Source organism: Triturus cristatus, chromosome 1_2 (assembly GCF_964204655.1).
Source record: "Triturus cristatus chromosome 1_2, aTriCri1.1, whole genome shotgun sequence".
Classification (NCBI taxonomy): Eukaryota; Metazoa; Chordata; class Amphibia; order Caudata; family Salamandridae; genus Triturus; species Triturus cristatus.
Window position 1 is genome coordinate 278,394,576 of NC_140580.1, and position 18,416 is coordinate 278,412,991.

An 18,416-nucleotide genomic window follows, 5' to 3' on the forward strand; every position below is an offset into this window, starting at 1 on the left:
GTGTGGGTACTGTCCGTACACGTGTACCCCTACATCACCACTACTATGGTGGTACGGACCGTACACACGCTTTGGGGGCGTGGGTACGGTCCGTACCACCATTGTAGTGGTGATGTAGGGGTACGCCTGTACGGACCGTACCAACGCTCTGGGGGCGTGGGTACGGTCCGTACACGCGTACCCCTACATCACCACTACTATGGTGGTACAGACCGTACCCACGCTCTGGGGGCGTGGGTACGGTCCATACACGCGTACCCCTACATCACCACTACTATGGTGGTACGGACCGTACCCACGCTCTGGGGGCGTGGGTACGGGCCGTACCACCATTGTAGTGGTGATGTAGGGGTACACGTGTACGGACCGTAACCACGCTCTGGGGGCGTGGGTACGTCCCGTAACACCATTATGGTGGTGACGCGTCCACGTCCACTTCCGTTGTGGCGGGACGTGGGATTGGTGGACACGCCCCCCGAAGTGACCGGACCATGGAGGTAATTATTGTGCAGGTTGTATTTGTATTTTGTGGGGTGTGGGTTATGTTTCCTGCCCCTTGCACCCCACCCCCCCCCTTTGCCCCTGGGGGTTGTTCTGACCTTCTGCGGCGTCTGTGTCGGTTTCTGAACACGAGGTCGTAGGCTATGAGGGCCGGGATGCGCGTAGGTTGGGGTCCATCGCTGTCCGTCGCGTACCGGTGCTCCTTGTTCGCGTCATCCTCAATTTCCCGGCACTTTTTGGCTCCCGTAAAAAATGCTACGTGCGGAGTGACGTAGGCACGAATCGTACTTGCTGGTCCGTGAAACGCTGCCTGACTCCGTCCGGACGTCGCGTCTGCACCGTCCAGACTCAGATTTGTATGTATTTTTTTGCCGGTCGGTGTTTTTTACGACTCGTACGGAAATGGTGTTTCTGTACGATTCGTACTTGCGAGTTTGTAAGGTGTTTTTCCCGGGTACGAGTCGGACGGAGAAAACGCTCCGTACGACCATTTGTACCCGGGTTTTACCGGATCAGAATCGGCAACCTAGAAGAGAAAAGCAGCTATGGAAAGCAGATATTCCAGTTTATGGTGCCTCAACTCTGTGAGAGACTAAGGGGCCCATTATGATGGCGGGCGAACGGTAAACGGGACTGACCGCCAGAGGTGCGGTGGTCCTGCTGTGCCTATTAGGATGCGACCGCCACCCTGGCAGTCGCATCCTGCATATTTAATATTGTGGTGGGCGATGCTGTAAGCAGCACCCGCCACAATGTTAAAAAGCCATGTTGTGCATTGGCATGCACAACGTGACAGGCACCGCGCGGTGCCTGCAACCTTGTGCATGCCAGTGAAGGGGGGTGCCATGGGTTCCCCCCATGTGCACCCCCCCTCTCCCCTACACCCGGGGGCCCGCAACTGGCCCCCCAAGCCAAAGAATGCATGCCTTTCCATGGTGGAGCCTCCGCCATGGAAAGGCATTCTAAAGCCCCCATCATAATATGGATGGCGGTGCCTGCAAGGCACCGCCACCATATTATGGGCCTTTTCCGCCCGGCAGGCAATCGTGATGATTGCCTGTGGGCGGAAAAGAGGCGGACAGTCTTTCCGTCCGCCGCGGTACCCCCCACCATGCTAATGTGGCGAGAGGTAAAAGGCTGTCCAGCGTTGAGTTTTGGCGGGCGGAGCCCGCCATGATATTAGGCCCCAAGCCTCTGCGGCTCATTTTTACAGCCCCATCTGCACCAGCCGGTCTCAGATCTTCTTTTGGAAAGCGTTGGGGCTGGAGGTGGAGTCTCCCCTGCATATCTTTTTTTCATGAAATAGGCGGCAATCTGTGCATTAGCAGAAGGCTGTGGTAAGCAGTGGTGCAGCTTGGACTGATTCCAGGGAATGAAATAATGAAAGCAGGTTTAACTATTTTCCTCTACTATGGCCACCAAATGGAACAAGCATTAGCATGGCCAATAGGTCTCACCTTTGAGACCTTATAAGTATTTTGCCAGGCAGCACGCAGATATAATTAATATATGGATACTATATATAGGCTGCCCGGTTTTAGGTTTAAACCTATAATAACTGATAAAACCCCACTGTAAGGGAAATAGCCCTCACCAGTGTAAATATATAAACACTGAAAAAACACCTGCACAACCACAAACTAAGGGCCCCATTAGCATGTCGGGCGGATCACCACGGCCGGGCCGGTGGTGGCTACAGCCGGCCCGGCAGTGGCGATCCGCCCGCCGAATGTCCCTGGTACTCCCCCGCCATATTAGTATGGCGGGGGGCAACGCGGCGGACGGGAAGACCGTCCGCAGCTTTTCCGCTGGTCCACTCGTCGACCGGGTGGAAAAGAGATATAATATGATGGTGGTGTCTGCAAGACACCGCCATCCATATCAGGATGCATGTGGTCATTGGCCTTTCCATGGCGGGAAAGGCATGCAGTGGCTGACATTGGGGACCCGAGCAGGCCCCCAGGGTGTCGGGGGGTGGGTGCCCCCCTCTTTGCCATGCACTACGTGGCAGGCACCAGGTGGTGCCTGCCATGTAGTGCATGGCAATGATGTAGGCACTGCATTTGCATTGCGGGCAGGTCCGCAGCCAGCAGATCCACCCGCAATGTCAAATGCCCAGGATGCGCCCGCCAGTGTGGCGGGCGCATCCTAATTTGCATTGCGGGACCACCGCAACTTCGGCGGTCGGTCCCATGCTCCGTTGCGGTGGCGGGCGGACATCGTAATGGACCCCTACATCTCATTCAAAGAAAGGATAATGAGAGTGAAAGAGTCATTTTTTTCTTCCAGAAGGGGCTAATACAGTGTAACTTTGCTATACAAGCTAGCAGCAAGAAAGACTGACTAACATTATTGTGCTTGAGTTTTGTTGTTTAGGGATGTCACGAAAATATAGTTTTTTCTTTCTTTTGCTTTTTTCAGTTTTGTGGTCTTTGGTCTAAAGATGCAGGGTTTAGAAGCATGTTTTGTTTAATTATTTTATAAACTGTATAGAATCAGGAAATATAATAAATCATATTTGATATTTTTGCTGCGTTTGATTCTTCCACTGATATGTAAAATGGCTGGTTTCATAACAATCTTTCCCAATATGTACCATCACATTTACCCACAGAGAATGGGAAAAAACCCTTGATACATCAGCAGTTTCTAGTGAGTCAGTATTGATAGTAGGTGACTTGCCAACACCTCAGGCTTTAAACATTCAATGCAAGGTATAGTGAAAAGTATATGTGAAATATATATAAATTATAAATTTATGGAGCAGAGATTGGAACATGAGCAGGAAACATAAATAAACATGTGTACTGAGAAACTCACTGCTGCATTTGTGCCTGGAGGGGAGGGGAATCATGATATGAAGTGGAATGGGGGAAAGCAAAACATAAAAAGAAGCAGCAACGGAACAGAAATGCTGCATTTTTACTCTTTTTGCTTGCAACAATAATACAATTATTTACATACCCTCAATGTTCACGAAGCAGAAGATTAGAGCTTGCACCTGCCAGTAAAAGGCCAAGCTGGCTGCTGAGGGTGCCCGGGGCTTGTGCTGCCTGACTCTATCCACACGGAATGTTTGGGGGGAGTGAAACACTGTGTTTGTGCTCAGAGGGTGGGGGGAGTCCTCCTAATGCAAAGCGGGAAATAAACAAAGAGGTACTGCAGCTGCCGCCCTGCGCGCCTTTGCTCGGTTCCTCATATTACAAAAAGACAAGGAAACCCAAATACAATTGGTCAGGGACCTTTGGGTAATTGAACTCTTTCTAAAGACTGTGGTCCCCAGACAGACAATAAGTTATAGTCAATAAATATAGATCCAATCAGTGCTATATTGTAGACATCTGTCCAGCCGGACAGATATTTAATATTCAATCAATTCAATATTTACAGAAAGTAAACACAGAGCAGTTTAAGTGGGACACAAGCCTGCATCCAACTTTAGCAAGAAAGACGTACAAAATAAAGTAAGGGGTTCAGGCAAGGGAAATTGTTTGTTTTCAACACATTTATTATAGAACAAACAGAGTACACAAGAGACACCATTACACAAAAAATTAGAACATTTTCAAAAAGCGTATATGGTGTACAAGGTGTCGACGGCGTTTCGATCCCTTAAGAAAAAGGCTGGGATCATCTTCAGGGCATTATAATATGCATGCCTGTTTACATATGACTTTAAATGCCTGGGCAAAATGACAGACTGTCTTGGGAATCAAGAGAGAAGACCATCGGCATAGGACCTTTAGAAGTGATGGTCTTGGTATTGGTGCAAGGGAGTTCGCAGCTGTGTTCCTGGGCCAATGCGGTTAGGGAAGTTCCAATGTGAACATATTGCGGTCCCACCTCTTCTGAAAGGCAAAATGCCTTGGGAGTGAACCTTTCAGAAGAGGTGGGACATGCACCCACCTTTAGCCATTTGTAGGCTTTGATTTGAAAAAGGCACACGCAAAAGCCAACCCAATGCATGGGAGGAGTCAGATCCACACAGAGTAGATACAAGAAGCCTCACAGGGCAACGCATGCGGGCTGCGCTAGGCTCGACCTAAAAGGGAATAAAATAATGAAGCAATACTATCACTAAATATGCCACATTAGGCTGCATAAGTTGCCTTTTCTTGTTGCATAATTTAGTAAACCTTGCCATGTAATTTGGTCTTCCCCTGCTGCATAATTCTAGTAGCCCTGGATATGTGTCTCTTCACTTACAGTGGGTGACCTGCTGTCTCCTCAGGAGGGGCAAGTCGCGTGCTCCATGCTAGAGCAGTGGTGAATCCTAACAGGTGTCCCGCGAGCCCACTCTCCCCACCCCCAGCATTGTTCGGGCCACGGGGTGAAAGCTTTGGGAGCAGGTAACTGATAAACGGTCGGGAGGCTATCATTAATAACTGATTTCGGGTAAAAAGTCTGATAGTGGAGCCGGAGACCTGGCCCCGAAGTCTCTCACAGCCGCATACAGTCCTGCTAGTTTACTGAACGTGCACCGCAAATATGATTGCCGCTGGCGTTTGGGCACCCTTTTATTTAAGAATCAAATTCGGATCACTGACAGAATATCGACAACCCTCACGGGTATGTTGTGCACTTTATAAATGCTATGATTGATTGATTGATTGACAACAACAATATCAACCTACAGAAATATTGTATCAAAATATCGTTGTCAAAAATATCGACCTCCTATCTTCATAATGGTAAGTTAAAAAATATCAGAAAAAAATATAGTTGTAAAAAAATATCGATGTATAAAATATAGTTTTTTATATGTATAAAAAATAATATAAAACAAATTAAATAATAAATTAAACTTTAAAAACATTATTTAGATTTATTAGTAAATGTTAACAATTAAAGGCAATACATTCAATTTAAAAAAAAATGAAACATACATATATACAATTTAATATATATATATTTACTTACAATAATTAATAATTAATCATTTTAATTAATTTTAAAATGTTATAAATATATTAAAAATTATAAATATATATATATACACCTGTAACATACAAATTAACAATAACAAAATATATATTATAAACTAAAATATAAAAATAAGTAATATTTTTTAAACCTACATTTTGCACTACATTGAGGGCAACAGTAAAGAAAGTGTTGGAGAGTGGAGGGATAAAAATTACTATTCCCACTCCAGCAAGTGCAACAGTAGGGAAAGTGTTGGATAGCAGAGAGGTAAAAATTACTATTACCACTCCAGCGAATGCAACAGTAGGGAAAGTGTTGGATAGCGAATAGGTAAAAATTACTATTGCCACTCCAGTGAGTGCAAGGATAAAACATTGCTATTCCAACTACAGCAAGTGCAACAGTAGGGAAAGTGTTAGATAGCACAGGATAAAAATGTACTATTCCAACTCTAGCAAGTGCAACAGTAGGGAAAGTGTTGGATAGCGGAGAGTTAACAATTAGTATTCTCACTTCAGTAAATACAATAGTAGGGAACGTGTTGGACAGCAGAGGGAAATAATTTACTATTCCCACTCCAGTGAGTGCAACAGTAGGGAAAGTTTTGAATAGCGGAGTGGATAAAATTACTATTTCCACTCCAGTGAGTGCAACAGTAGGGAAAGTGTTGGATAGAGGAGAGGTAAAAATTACTATTCCCACTCCAGCAAGTGCAACAGTAGGGAAAGTGTTAGATAGCACAGGATAAAAATGTACTATTCAAACTCTAGCAAGTGCAACAGTAGGGAAAGTGTTGGATAGCGGAGAGTTAACAATTAGTATTCTCACTTCAGTAAATACAATAGTAGGGAACGTGTTGGACAGCAGAGGGAAATAATTTACTATTCCCACTCCAGTGAGTGCAACAGTAGAGAAAGTTTTGAATAGCGGAGTGGATAAAATTACTATTCCCACTCCAGTGAGTGCAACAGTAGGGAAAGTGTTGGATAGTGTAGGGGATAAAATTACTATTCCCACTCCAGCGAATGCAACAGTAGGGAAAGTGTTGGATAGCGGAGGGGAAAAAATTACTATTCCCACTCCGAGTGCAACATTAGGGAATGTATTGGATAGCGGAGGAGTAAAAATTACTATTCCCACTCCAGCTAGTGCAACAGTAGGGAAAGTTTTGTTTAGCAGACTGGATAAAATTACTATTCCCACTCCAGTGAGTGAAACAGTAGGGAAAGTGTTGGATAGCGTAGGGGATAAAATTACTATTCCCACTCCAGCGAATGCAACAGTAGAGAAAGTGTTGGATAGCGGAGGGGAAAAAGTTACTATTCTCACTCCAGTGACTGTAACATTAGGGAAAGTGTTGGATAGCGGAGGGGTAAAAATTACTATTCCCACTGAAGAAAATTTTAACTTAAAAACAATCAAATTATCAATTACAATATAAAAGATAATAAAAATAAAAAAAAACATACATAAAAATATAAAAAAATTACAAAACATAAAACAACATAATGTTAAGGAAATCTAAAATGTACATACAAAGATTATTTTTTATTTTTTGTTAAATAATTTACAAACAAAAAAATATTTTGTAATAAAAATTATTTATTATCAAAAACATTATTTATTACATAAACATACAATTTTTTACCTACCCTATAACACCACACAATTTACAACACACATCTAAATTAAAAAAAAGTGTACCTCCAAAATTAACACAATTAATTATCAATTATACAAATATTATTAATTTAAAAAAACATTAAAACAGATCAAAATTAATATACTAACCAAACGTTACGCCTATATAACCAAAATCCACAAACAAAATAAAAAAATAAACAATTACCAAAAATATTTATCAAGTAATAAATTAAGATTAATATCAAGTAATGATTAATTAACTTAAACTAAATTACTTTCCACCCTCTACCCCAATAAGCACTACAACACACCCCTAAAAATAATTACACAATTTTCATAACTAATTTTACATTAATAAATTAATATCAATTAACCACAAATCATTAATTTACAAAACTTTACTTCCCACTATTTACCACTCCAAACCCCAAAACTCACACATCAAATTAATTACACAATTGCCATATTTAAATTGTAATTATTAATTAGCATTAATTAATAAATAATGTTTTAAAAATAAATTACCTCCCACCCTATTCCCCTATAAACCCCACCACCCATTTCTAAAAACATGACACAATTAACAATTAATCAATAAATAATTAATTATTAACAATTAACAAGCAAATTATAAATATTATTAAGAAGTTAATTCCCACAATTAACACTATCAACTAAAATTAGATAAATATTATATAAAAAATATTAATAAATATGTTCAAATTAAATGAAGTCCCACCCTACTCCCCTATCAACCCACAATCCGCTCCTAAAAAAAATGACACAATTAAAATAATTAACCATTAATTAATAACAATTAACAAACAATTAAAAAATAATTAGTAATAAATTCACATAATTAACCGTATAAAATATTAAATAAATGAATAGTAATAAAAAATTAGAATCATTTATTAGAATTAAATTACTTACCACCCTATTCCCCTATAAACCCATAAGCCCCTCCTAAAAAATGACATAATTAGCATAATTACCAATTAATTAATTCATAAAAATTATCAACCAATTATTAATTAATTAATAATAAATTAATTCCCACAGTTAACACTATAAAATCTAAATTAAATAAATACTAATAAACATTCATTTTTAATTTATTATAATTAAATTACTTCCCACCCTATTGCCCTATAAACCCACTACGTAGCTAAAACGCAAAATTTATTTAAAATAAAATTAATAACTACTAAATAATGAACACATATATTAAAAAACAAAAGCAATACTTAAACAATAAAAACACATACTAAAATACATAGCACTAATTTAGAAAACAATATTTTTAACTATATTTTTGCAAACGATATTAATGACTTCGATATTTCAAAAAACGATATTTCTTACCTTAAACTCGATATTCTTGACCACGACATTCTTGCTGTCGATATTTCCTTGTCTCAATATTTCAAAGTCGATATTAGTGCAAGTCGACATTTCCAACTCGATATCCAGTAGCCACATGTTCCACCCAAGAAGTGCACTACATCGAGCTGCAGTGAATTACAGGGTCCAGGCACCTCCATTTTCACAGCCAGCACTTAGGGACCGTTTCCCCTCTAGTGGAAGGGGGTAGCACTGCAGTGCCAGCACACCGTGTCTTCCGCTCCCACCACACATCTCGCTCTAGCAGGAGGGACTTGGAGCAGGCCACGGATGCACCATAACTCAGCTGATTTAAAAGGGTGAGCACCCGCAGAGTGGGGAGGCTTCTGGCCTGAGTGGCAACGAGAAGGTTTTCCTTGGTGGCACAGAACTTCACTTTAGAAACATCACCTAGTTTGCGCTATGTTGAGCACGCAGCGTTTTCATATCAATTCAAGTATACCGCAAGGATGACTATATTATGAAGAGAGGGCAAATTATCCTTCACAATACGTTTTGTGCTAGTATTACTGAATTACGTTGTTGTTTAAACAAATGTTAACTCTCTCTGGGCAAAAGTTTCACTTCATTAGTGCCACATAACACCCACGCAAAATCAATAAGTAACTGAAAGAAGATCATGCAACCTTTGGCAGCAACACCGGTTGTTAAGTGTTAGCAACTTTTGCCTGTTGTGTGCAGCAGATGATGGATTATGTGGCGAATATAACAAATTATTAATTATACAGAAAACGCCACAGCCCCAGAACCGCGTAATTCCAGAGGCCCTGGTTATAGGTGTGTACAGTTATACAGGACAACAGAAAGTCATAAATGGCCTTCAGAACTGCCACACTTCAAATCCCTCCTCCATGTGTCACATACACCCGAGCAGCATAGACTGTAGTCTTTTAGAATCGCCATTACTTAATTAAATTAAAAAGAAGCACTCATGAAACGCACCCAGTACATGTACGTGGCACTGTTACGTCATGTGTTCTAAAGAAAGGTCCCAGTGGTCGGCGATAAGAAAAGTGTAAAAATACACAAGAGGCTCTCTTGCATAATTGTGCCTGCCAGCAATAGAATAGGTATCTGCCGTACATGGAATATGATGCACTCATAAATCAGTCTGTGTAATGAGGATGTTGAAGAAACTGCTCTTTCGGGTCACAAACACTGACAGGCATATCTGCCAATGTTTTAGATTGCTATGTGTGACATTTCAATATAATTATGTGTAACATTTCAACGACTAGGAGTAACACTTTCTCACTAGCAAAATCAAGCAAAGAAGACGAGGAAAACAGTAAATTAGAGCAATAAGAAAATCGTACAACTGCTGCAAAGCGCTAGAAATGCATTAAGTCTCAGGCTGAGGTGCAGAGAAGCATAGCTGGCAGGTAGAGCACTGTAGTGATTATAATTTTATAAATAAGTCTCTTTCCACACTTACATAGTTGTTTCGAAGTACTTCAAGGAATGGCCCTTTCAACTTGAGGCCACCCAGCATCAATTAGTTAATATACAGAATAAACGTCCTGCTCCACTTTCCATCCACATGCTCCAAAAACTAGTGTATTTCGATGCGCTTTAACTACAGTTCAGTTAGTCATTCATGTACAACACATATACGTCTGGCTACAGCACTCAATCTGAGCCTTTTCGGTAAGGCAGCATCAGGCCCAGTGCGCACACACTTGGTCACAGCCTGAGCGGCCGGCAGCCTTGAGCGAGTGGGAAATCATGTGGAAGACCATGTGTAGTGGCATTAGTAGATGTCAAGTGCGTGTTTAGGCCAGCACAGAGAAATCATGTTACATCAGCTGAGCTGCCCTGAGAAAGGTGTTGGGCACGGTGTGTGTGCCCGTATCACTGACTGGTCGCTATGTGCAAGCAGCGGCGGCTGGTGACATTTGAAAGTGGTAGGCATAAAATGAATGTCTTACAGCACCGTAGCACGCGCGCGCATATCGAGCGTGCCCGACCAACCTAAGGGGGGTTCCAGGGGGTTCTCCCCCTGAGAACATTTTGAAAAAAGAGTGAACAAATACTGCATGTTGAAGCAAATTTGAGAAAGCAGGAAGGTTAATAAAGCAATTGTGAAAGTGCAGTTATTACATTAATAAAGAGATGTCATATAACATAGGTAGCTGCTTATTCAGTATCACCACAGAGCTTCAAAACAGACTTCGAGATACAATGCATTTGTGAGTACCTCACAGATGTTTTTTATTTAACAAACCACTATACAGGTCGCAAACTTGCAGCATTCAGCATTGTTCACTTTTTGTAGTTAAAATCAGCACGTCTGCCTTTAAGAGCAGCAAACTTTTCAATAACTTGAACGTTAAAGTCTGGGATTCTTTTAACTAGGTCGCTCTCTGTAGAGAGCATTGCTAAAGCATTCAGTCTTTCCAGAATCATTGTGTTCCTCAGGAATGTCTTAATTCTGTTTAAGGTGGAAAAACATCGTTCCAACTCTGCTGTTGTCATAGGAATGGTAATGACAATTTTTAGTAAAGCCACTGTCTCTGTACGTGACTTTTCCATATTAAGTTTCTGAATTAAAGCCAGCAAAGAAATGGCACCAATGGCCTTCCGGTATACACTCATTCCGTACAGTACAGTCAACTCAGTTTTCAGGTCCTCTTTGTTGAGCATAGGATAAGCTTCCACAGCATCATTTAGAGCTTGCTCAGGGAAGGATTGATCATATTTTACAAAGTGTTCACTTTGCAATAATGCGGCACTCACCAAATGTTTAGTGAAAGAAAAACGTTCTTGTGCATGCACAATTATAATGTCACACCAGACTGCTGATGTTTTTCCTGTGGTTTGAAAAAGTAGAATCCTCTGGCAGTTTGCTGTCTATGTTGTCAACCCCATCTCTCACTTAGCTCAAGTTGGCGACAAACATACAGGTTTCTCTTTGCACAGAAACAGTATCTATGGCTCGTGCTTGTAACTGGTTGTATAATGCATCGTCAAAAAACATTATTTCATGAAATAAAAACAGAAAGAACTGAAACTCCCTGTCTTGTAGTGTTCTAGCAAAGCCACGGGCTTCAGTCTGACTTCTGCAATCAAAGTTGTCATTGGCTTCTATGGTGACAAAACATTTTTCAAGGTCCTCCCTATGTTTATATATTAGGTTGACTGTGCGTATGTTAAAGTTCCAACAAGTTGAGGATCCCCTTGGAAGCCTTTTGTCCACAATCTCCTGAAGTGCTCCCGTTCTTTTGGGGGATGTGAGAAGAATGCTACCATATCTCCTACATCCTGAAAGAAAATTTGTGTCTCGGAGATCCTTGATACTGCCTGTTGCATAATAAGATTAAGTTGGTAGGCGTAACAGTGCACATAATGAGCATTAGGGTACACATCTCTAATTCTTTTCTGTACTCCACCAAGGCTTCCACTCATTATGGACGCACCATCATAGCTTTGTGTGATACGTATTTTTGAGGCAGCACTGGAAAAATGAAGTTCAGTTCACGCAGTATAGCTGAAGTAATGGTTTCTGCACTAGAGTCACTTAAATGTGTGAAACCATAGAACCTCTACACAACTTGACTGTCATTTTCAAGGTACCGAAAGACTAATACGGACTGTGTTTTTGTGGCAATATCAGTGGTGTCATCAGCCTGAATAGGCACAAAGTCTGTGTTGTGCACCTCTTGGATAATATGGTGTGAGAAGTTGGCCTGGCATATGCTGTCTCCTAGTTATAGGGGACACCTTGCACCAGTCCAATTCGACTCTTATTGATGATAGGTTTAAGTCAAGTCAAGTCAAGTCAAAGGCTTTATTTCGATAAAAACATATCATAAAAGCTCCACAGTTAAAAAGATTTTGATTTCGTTTAACCTTAAAAACCAATTTTTACAATAAAAAAAAAGAAGCACATCATAAATAGGTGTTAAGAGCAGATTAAACAATTTCTTTAAGCCTTTTGCTTCTGATGGACCATGCCCATGATAACAATTTTGAAAGGGCACAAGCATACAAAGGGCGAGAGTCTGACATTAAAATGCGTAGCGCCTAAGTGTGATACCTGGTTCCTAACGAGCGACACAATTGCTTAAGCCATCTTCTTCTTGGGTGTACATACTCCTGGCATTCAAATAAAAAATGCGCCACAGACTCTTGTCTAGATATGCAAGAAGGGCAAAATTCTGTGGTCTGGACTGGGGGTTTCCACCGAGATGTAGCATGAAGTGGAAGAGTCCCGGACCTAAATTTAAAATAGAGGGTCCTATCAAAAGGTCTCTCTATAATATCAAGATATAATTCCCGGATCGGCAAGTCCTTGAATTTCAGAAAGTCCTCCGTGAGTCTGCCCAATGTGCAGTTAGTGTTCCGTTGGGTCGCAATCCAGTTCCAGTATAAAGTCTTAAGTGTTGCTTTCGGAGGGGAAGACCTATTTTCCCATGCTGTACTTAGCCCCAGATTGCACAGGAGGGCTTTCATGTCTCTCAACCATTTTATCCTATGCCACCCGGGAAGTGACATAACTTCGGAGAGGCCTTTAGCATATTTAGCTAGCTCTGGGACTCGCCACAACCGTGCCCATAACAGTAGGGGGCGAAATTTCGCCAGATCACCAATTGGACGACAACCTAAATCAAGCATCAATGGAGTCGTAGGGGTACCTTGGGGAAGTGACATAATGGCCCTACAGAACTTCCTCTCAGATCTTGACAGCTCACTAGTATTGCATGAGCCCCACAGCTCAGCCCCATAAAGAGCGGAGCTTACTCCCCTTGCTGCATAGATTTTGATAACAGGGGCTATAGGTCTGATTGCACAGGAGCGCTGCTTCTTGTGGGTTAGCAACATCATACATAAATGAGGAGCCCACTGCATATTATGCGATAAGCGGATCCCTAGGTAATCAAACACATCCACCCTCCCCAAAGGTACGGCATTCAACCTCGGAGGGCGCACAGGTTTTTTAGAGGGGTTCATCACAAGATATTTTGTTTTATCAGTGTTGATTACCAGGCCCCGTTCTACGCAAAAAAGCTGGAAGTTGTTTAGTAATTTTTGGAGGCCCATTGGGGATTTGGAGAGAACGAGTGTATCATCCGCGAAGAGGAGGGTAGGGATACGTTCCCCCGCCAGGGATGGTTCGTCTGAAGGATCTTTCAGCAGATGCTCGACCACACCGTTGACGTATAAAGAAAAGAGGGTGGGAGCTAGAACACATCCCTGGCGAACCCCTCTCTCTACCGCAATTTTGCTAGTTTTCTCTCCGTCCCTGCCCCATCTAATCTGGGCAAAGGTGTTTTCATGCATCCTTTAAAAGAAAGCTATCCTAGTGGTAGCTGTGGAGAGCAGCCTTCAGGCTAAGTCTTGACGGAGTGTTAAGCTTATTGTTTTACCATAGATAACCTCTTGAATGACCAAATGAAAGAGTAGTCCACACAGGTATATATATAAAATATATGTATTTATTCTAGACAGAATCCCACAGTCTCTTTATGAGGCTAGTGGCAAAGTTACAATTCAAACAAGCATTTATAAACACAATAAATTGCACTGGAATCACAGGGCCCCAAGGGGGGAACAAACCATATATTTAAAAAGTGGTATAAGAACCACGACAATTCTACAGACAATGCCTAGGTCATTTAGGGTCGCTGGCCACTTAAGAATCCACCCCAGGTTATGAGGAAGGGGACCCACGGGAGGCCCGTGCAGTGGAAATAGCTGCTATCGGGATCTCTATTAAAGCCTGTGGAGAATGTCGCGGTTTGATTTAAACAGATTAAAGTCACTTCTAGCAGGAGTACAAAGTTAAAACTTTAGGGTTAAGCTTTTGAGGAGCCCACTACCACGAGATTACCGAGGTACCACTGTTACCTGCCCCAGGGAAGCCGGGTGCATAGGTCGTTTTCGATGTCGGGTCGCGGGCTGATTTTCAATGGGAAAATGTACAATACTGCTGCTAGCCAAAAGCGTCGATGATGCCGTGAAGATTGAAGTTGTAGAACTTGCAGAGAAGAACCTGAAAGCAGAGGGGACAGAGTCTGGGTCACGGCACAGTGACCAGGGGGCTCCAAGGAAAGAGCCCTTCAATGTCGGGTGCTTCAAGCGGAAAGAGGTGTAGCTTGGATCTGCAGCCACGGGCTCCGGGAGGCTTCAAGGAAGGCCAGACTCTGGAGGGCAACTGTCCCACGTCGGATGAGGGTCGCTGCGGTGTTAGTGTCCGGATTGGATCCACTAAGCCTTTGCAACCACAACCCACACAAGATGAACAAATCAGCTACTGGTGCAGACCCACAAGGTCTTTGAGAGGTCTCCTTTAGAGAGACTGTAGAGCAGGCCTGGAGCAATCAGGGGAACTCTTAAATGTTGAGATTGTCCTCCGCTCGGGCCCACAAGTCGAGAGACAAGGGACCGCGGAAGGCAGCAAAATGGAGTGCGTAAAAGGGAGACCACGGGCCACCGGTGGGGGCTAGGGCGCTGATCTTTGGCACAAATGCTGCTTTACCGTTGGCTCAATAATGGGCCAAAGCACAACTTCCCCACTGGTCAGGGTCGTGTGCTATGCAAGAGGTGGCCGGTGTCCTGGGGTATTGGGAATCTCGGCACCCACGCGGTCCGCGGTGCTCAGGTTTGCTGTGCACACTCACTGGCCTCTGGGATGCTTAGGAAACCCACCTCGAGGGTGCTGGAAGTCGACGACGTCCGTAGGAGCAGCGAAGTTCCAACCGGGTCACTTGCAGTGTTTCAGGTGCCTGCCAAGCAGGGGGGTAACTCCTTTACCCCAAGGGAGATTTCTTCAGTCAGCTGGGCAGCAGCTCGTCGAAGGTCAAGTCTGTAAAGTGCAAGATTAATCTGAGGCTCTGGGGCCACGTTATTCACCTTTATCCCCAAGATTAGGGGAGTGTCCAGAGTAGTGTCCACCAATGAGTGGTGAGGCGGGAAAGGGTGGCTACACCCTCTCCCCTTTGTGTGTTTCCCGCCTGGGCGAGGGGCAGGATGCCCCTGAACCGGTTCCAAGTGGTGTATGCAGAATGTAGGCGCTGTAGCAGCCTACGTGCAACTCTGAAAGGCATCCTAAGGTGCACCCACCCAGTTCCAATTCACATATCCTGTCTGGGGAGGTGCTAGCACCTCCCTGCCACAGGAGCCCTATTGTCCAGCTGGCGAGGCTGGGATTTTCCCAGCAACAGCCAGCCAGAGTCGTGTGGGTGGCGGGTAGTAGCCATTTTGTACTACGTGTGCACTTTTAAATTGGTGTCTAAATTCTGCCGCTTTTCCCATATCGCCCCTCTAGCAGGGGCGAATCGTGCCCTCATGCCCATGGCTGGACTGGGGGTATGATTCCTACATGTTTGACACCAAACACGATATGGTTCTGTGTAGCCATTCTCAAGTTATCGCGTTATCGCGATAGACTTATAATGCGGTTAAGAGTATATGGTATGGCTACACTACAAACAACCCAGCAATGGTTTTACGAAGGTTGCGGAGGGGCCCTACTCAGGTAGGGGTCCCCCCTCACACATACCTCAGCACCCTGCCTTGTAGGATTACCAAGGCCTGCTATAGGGGTGACCTATGAGAGTATATGTGTTGTAATGGGGTGGGATATAGGGTACCTATATCCCTGTAAGGGGTGCTAGCACCACATTACCCAGACTACAGTAGTGGTCTGGTGGTGTCAGTTTGTATGGCTGTCCCAGGGTGGCACAATAAGTGCTGCAGCCCTGGTAGGCCTACTGAGGGACCCATGCCCTGGGTACCTAAGGTACCATCTACAAGGGACTGCCAGGGTGTCCTCAGTATTCAATTGGTTTGTACCTAGGGTACTTCACATTAGTTTTAGGGAGAAAGCAGATAGGCTGGGGTCCTGGATAGCAGGATCCCAGCCAGACTAGTCAAAAACCACTGAAATACCAGACAAAAAGTTGGGGGCAACCATTAGTCAGATTCCACCTTCCGACATATGGCTTCTCAATATTTGCAGCATACTCTCAAGGAGTTCATTTTGTATTGTTTTAGAGGTGCCCTTTAAGACTGTAGCACTTGCTAAATGTGCTTCCATGTCATGGTCTATGCTTGCTATTAAATCCACAAGGCCTCTGAATATTCCAAGATTTTAGGAACTTTCCGAATCATCATGGCCTCGCAATGCCAGTTCGAAAGCACAACAGAAACGAATACAATCAATTATTTTTGATAGTATGTGTCTATTCCTATCAACTGCTTCATTGTGTTTCTGTATTGTTTTCCGGTATGCGTCGTTTATGTGGTGTTCAATCGGTGTGTCTCCCAACATTCCCAGTCTAGTCAGGTTTTCCATATGGATTCTTGTGTGTGCATGCTTCTTGATTTTGTCAGACAAATGTTTCAAGTCTGTCACTCCTTGTTTAGTCCAAGGCAATTCACCACCAAACAGCATGCAGGGGAAGCAGAACAGAGAATTGTGTGAACTGCACCCTGTAAGCCAATCAACTTTTGTGTACCAGGTGTTTGAGAATGTACGTTTGTAAGTCTTTCCTCTGTCGTGGGTAATTTGTTGTAGTTTCAGGTCAGGCCGATCAGGTCCTATTTGCTTTATATGTAGTTTCTCCAAAGAATGACCTTGCAAGTAGCTGTTCTACTGTATGCATGCTCATGCTGGCCTTACCAATATTAAAGAAACCTGTCAATAATCAAAGTGCAACATATAAGGTTTGGTGCAATTATATCAAATTTCAGTATAAATACATATATCTTGTGCATTATCGCAATAGATCTCCAACAGCTCCCCTTTGCACAACATGACTGTGAAAAATACATCCTTACTGCCTGCTGCCTCTGTCTGCCATACTGGTTGCTGAAGGCACTGAAACAGACACTGCTTGAGAGCCTTTAACAAGGCAAGGGATAGATAGTGCCTTTAACCGTTATTGCCCAAAGCACAGGGCTAAGGCTATTAGTAAATTCCATCCACTGAGGGTACAATGTTCAAAATGTGCACCCACCCCAACCACCATGTAGAGTGACCACAAACATAGCCCTAACTCCAATGTAAAAAAATATAGCATCCGCTTCCTTACCTTTAACACTGGTGTTTGCTGGGTTGTAGCCGGGGTGAAAGAGCAGCAAAGGAGGTTGGGGCCTCTTGTTCTTCGCCCAAAAATGGCCCAAAAATTAGGTAATGCTTGTCAGGCTTTACCAGGTGCTGAAAATAAAAATATAACAATTTAGTCAACCAAACACAGACGGTCCTCTCAGAGATGAGACAGTGCCCCTCAGCCTTCCCATGCAGGAACCAGTCCGTCCGACAACCCACTTGTGAAGTGTCTTGCAATAGGTACGAACACATCACCACGTTTTTAGTAACTTTTGATACGTTTGTGCTAGAAACACATGTTTTGTTAAAATCTGCAGATTATGCAGCAGATGAAGGATTAAGTGGTAAATGCTTCTCATTCAGGTTGGGCATACTCAAGCAGTTCAGTCTAGATGGATTCAGCCAGGCCTTCGCCCAGTTCATGAGATGTCGTAGCAGGAGAGAAATAAAACCGGCCACAAGCTCATTTGCACCTATATTGGAACGTGTTTTCAGAGCCTCTCTATATGTGAACTTTGTGCTTAGAGCAAATGCTGATTAAACCAATATTTGGGGAGCAATGCACTTGTCATCAAACACTTCGTTCTAGCAAATTCCCTGGCAGAATATTATGTACCACTCAGAGCAATAACAAACAGTAATGTCCGGTCATAAACACGCTTGTGTAATCTATATATTCAACTGTATAAAAAAGAGCAGCGCATGCAAGGCGTTTCACAGTGTTTTCAGCTGCCTCTCCGGGGCTATGACATGTGTCCACCAGCTGCATCGAGGTGAAGCCAAAACACACAGCAAAACCAAGCAACATACTTAACTCGAAACGCCATTATTCAGATGCAGCGTGCTGAGTGCGTCCCTGATCAACATTCTGCGGTCACCTACAATCCAT

At 43.3% G+C, this 18,416-nt stretch overlaps 1 protein-coding gene across 6 annotated transcripts in view; it reads right to left on the reverse strand.

The window, feature by feature from the left end:
* LOC146867157 (uncharacterized) overlaps nucleotides 1–18,416 on the reverse strand; it is a 1,274,092-nt gene that overhangs the window by 1,097,043 nt on the left and 158,633 nt on the right. For all 6 annotated transcript variants that reach the window (XM_085603699.1, XM_085603695.1, XM_085603693.1 and 3 more), the window contains exon 2: nucleotides 17,511–17,635. The gene's annotated coding sequence lies outside the window, so the exon portion shown is untranslated. The remainder of the gene's footprint in view (nucleotides 1–17,510; nucleotides 17,636–18,416) is intronic.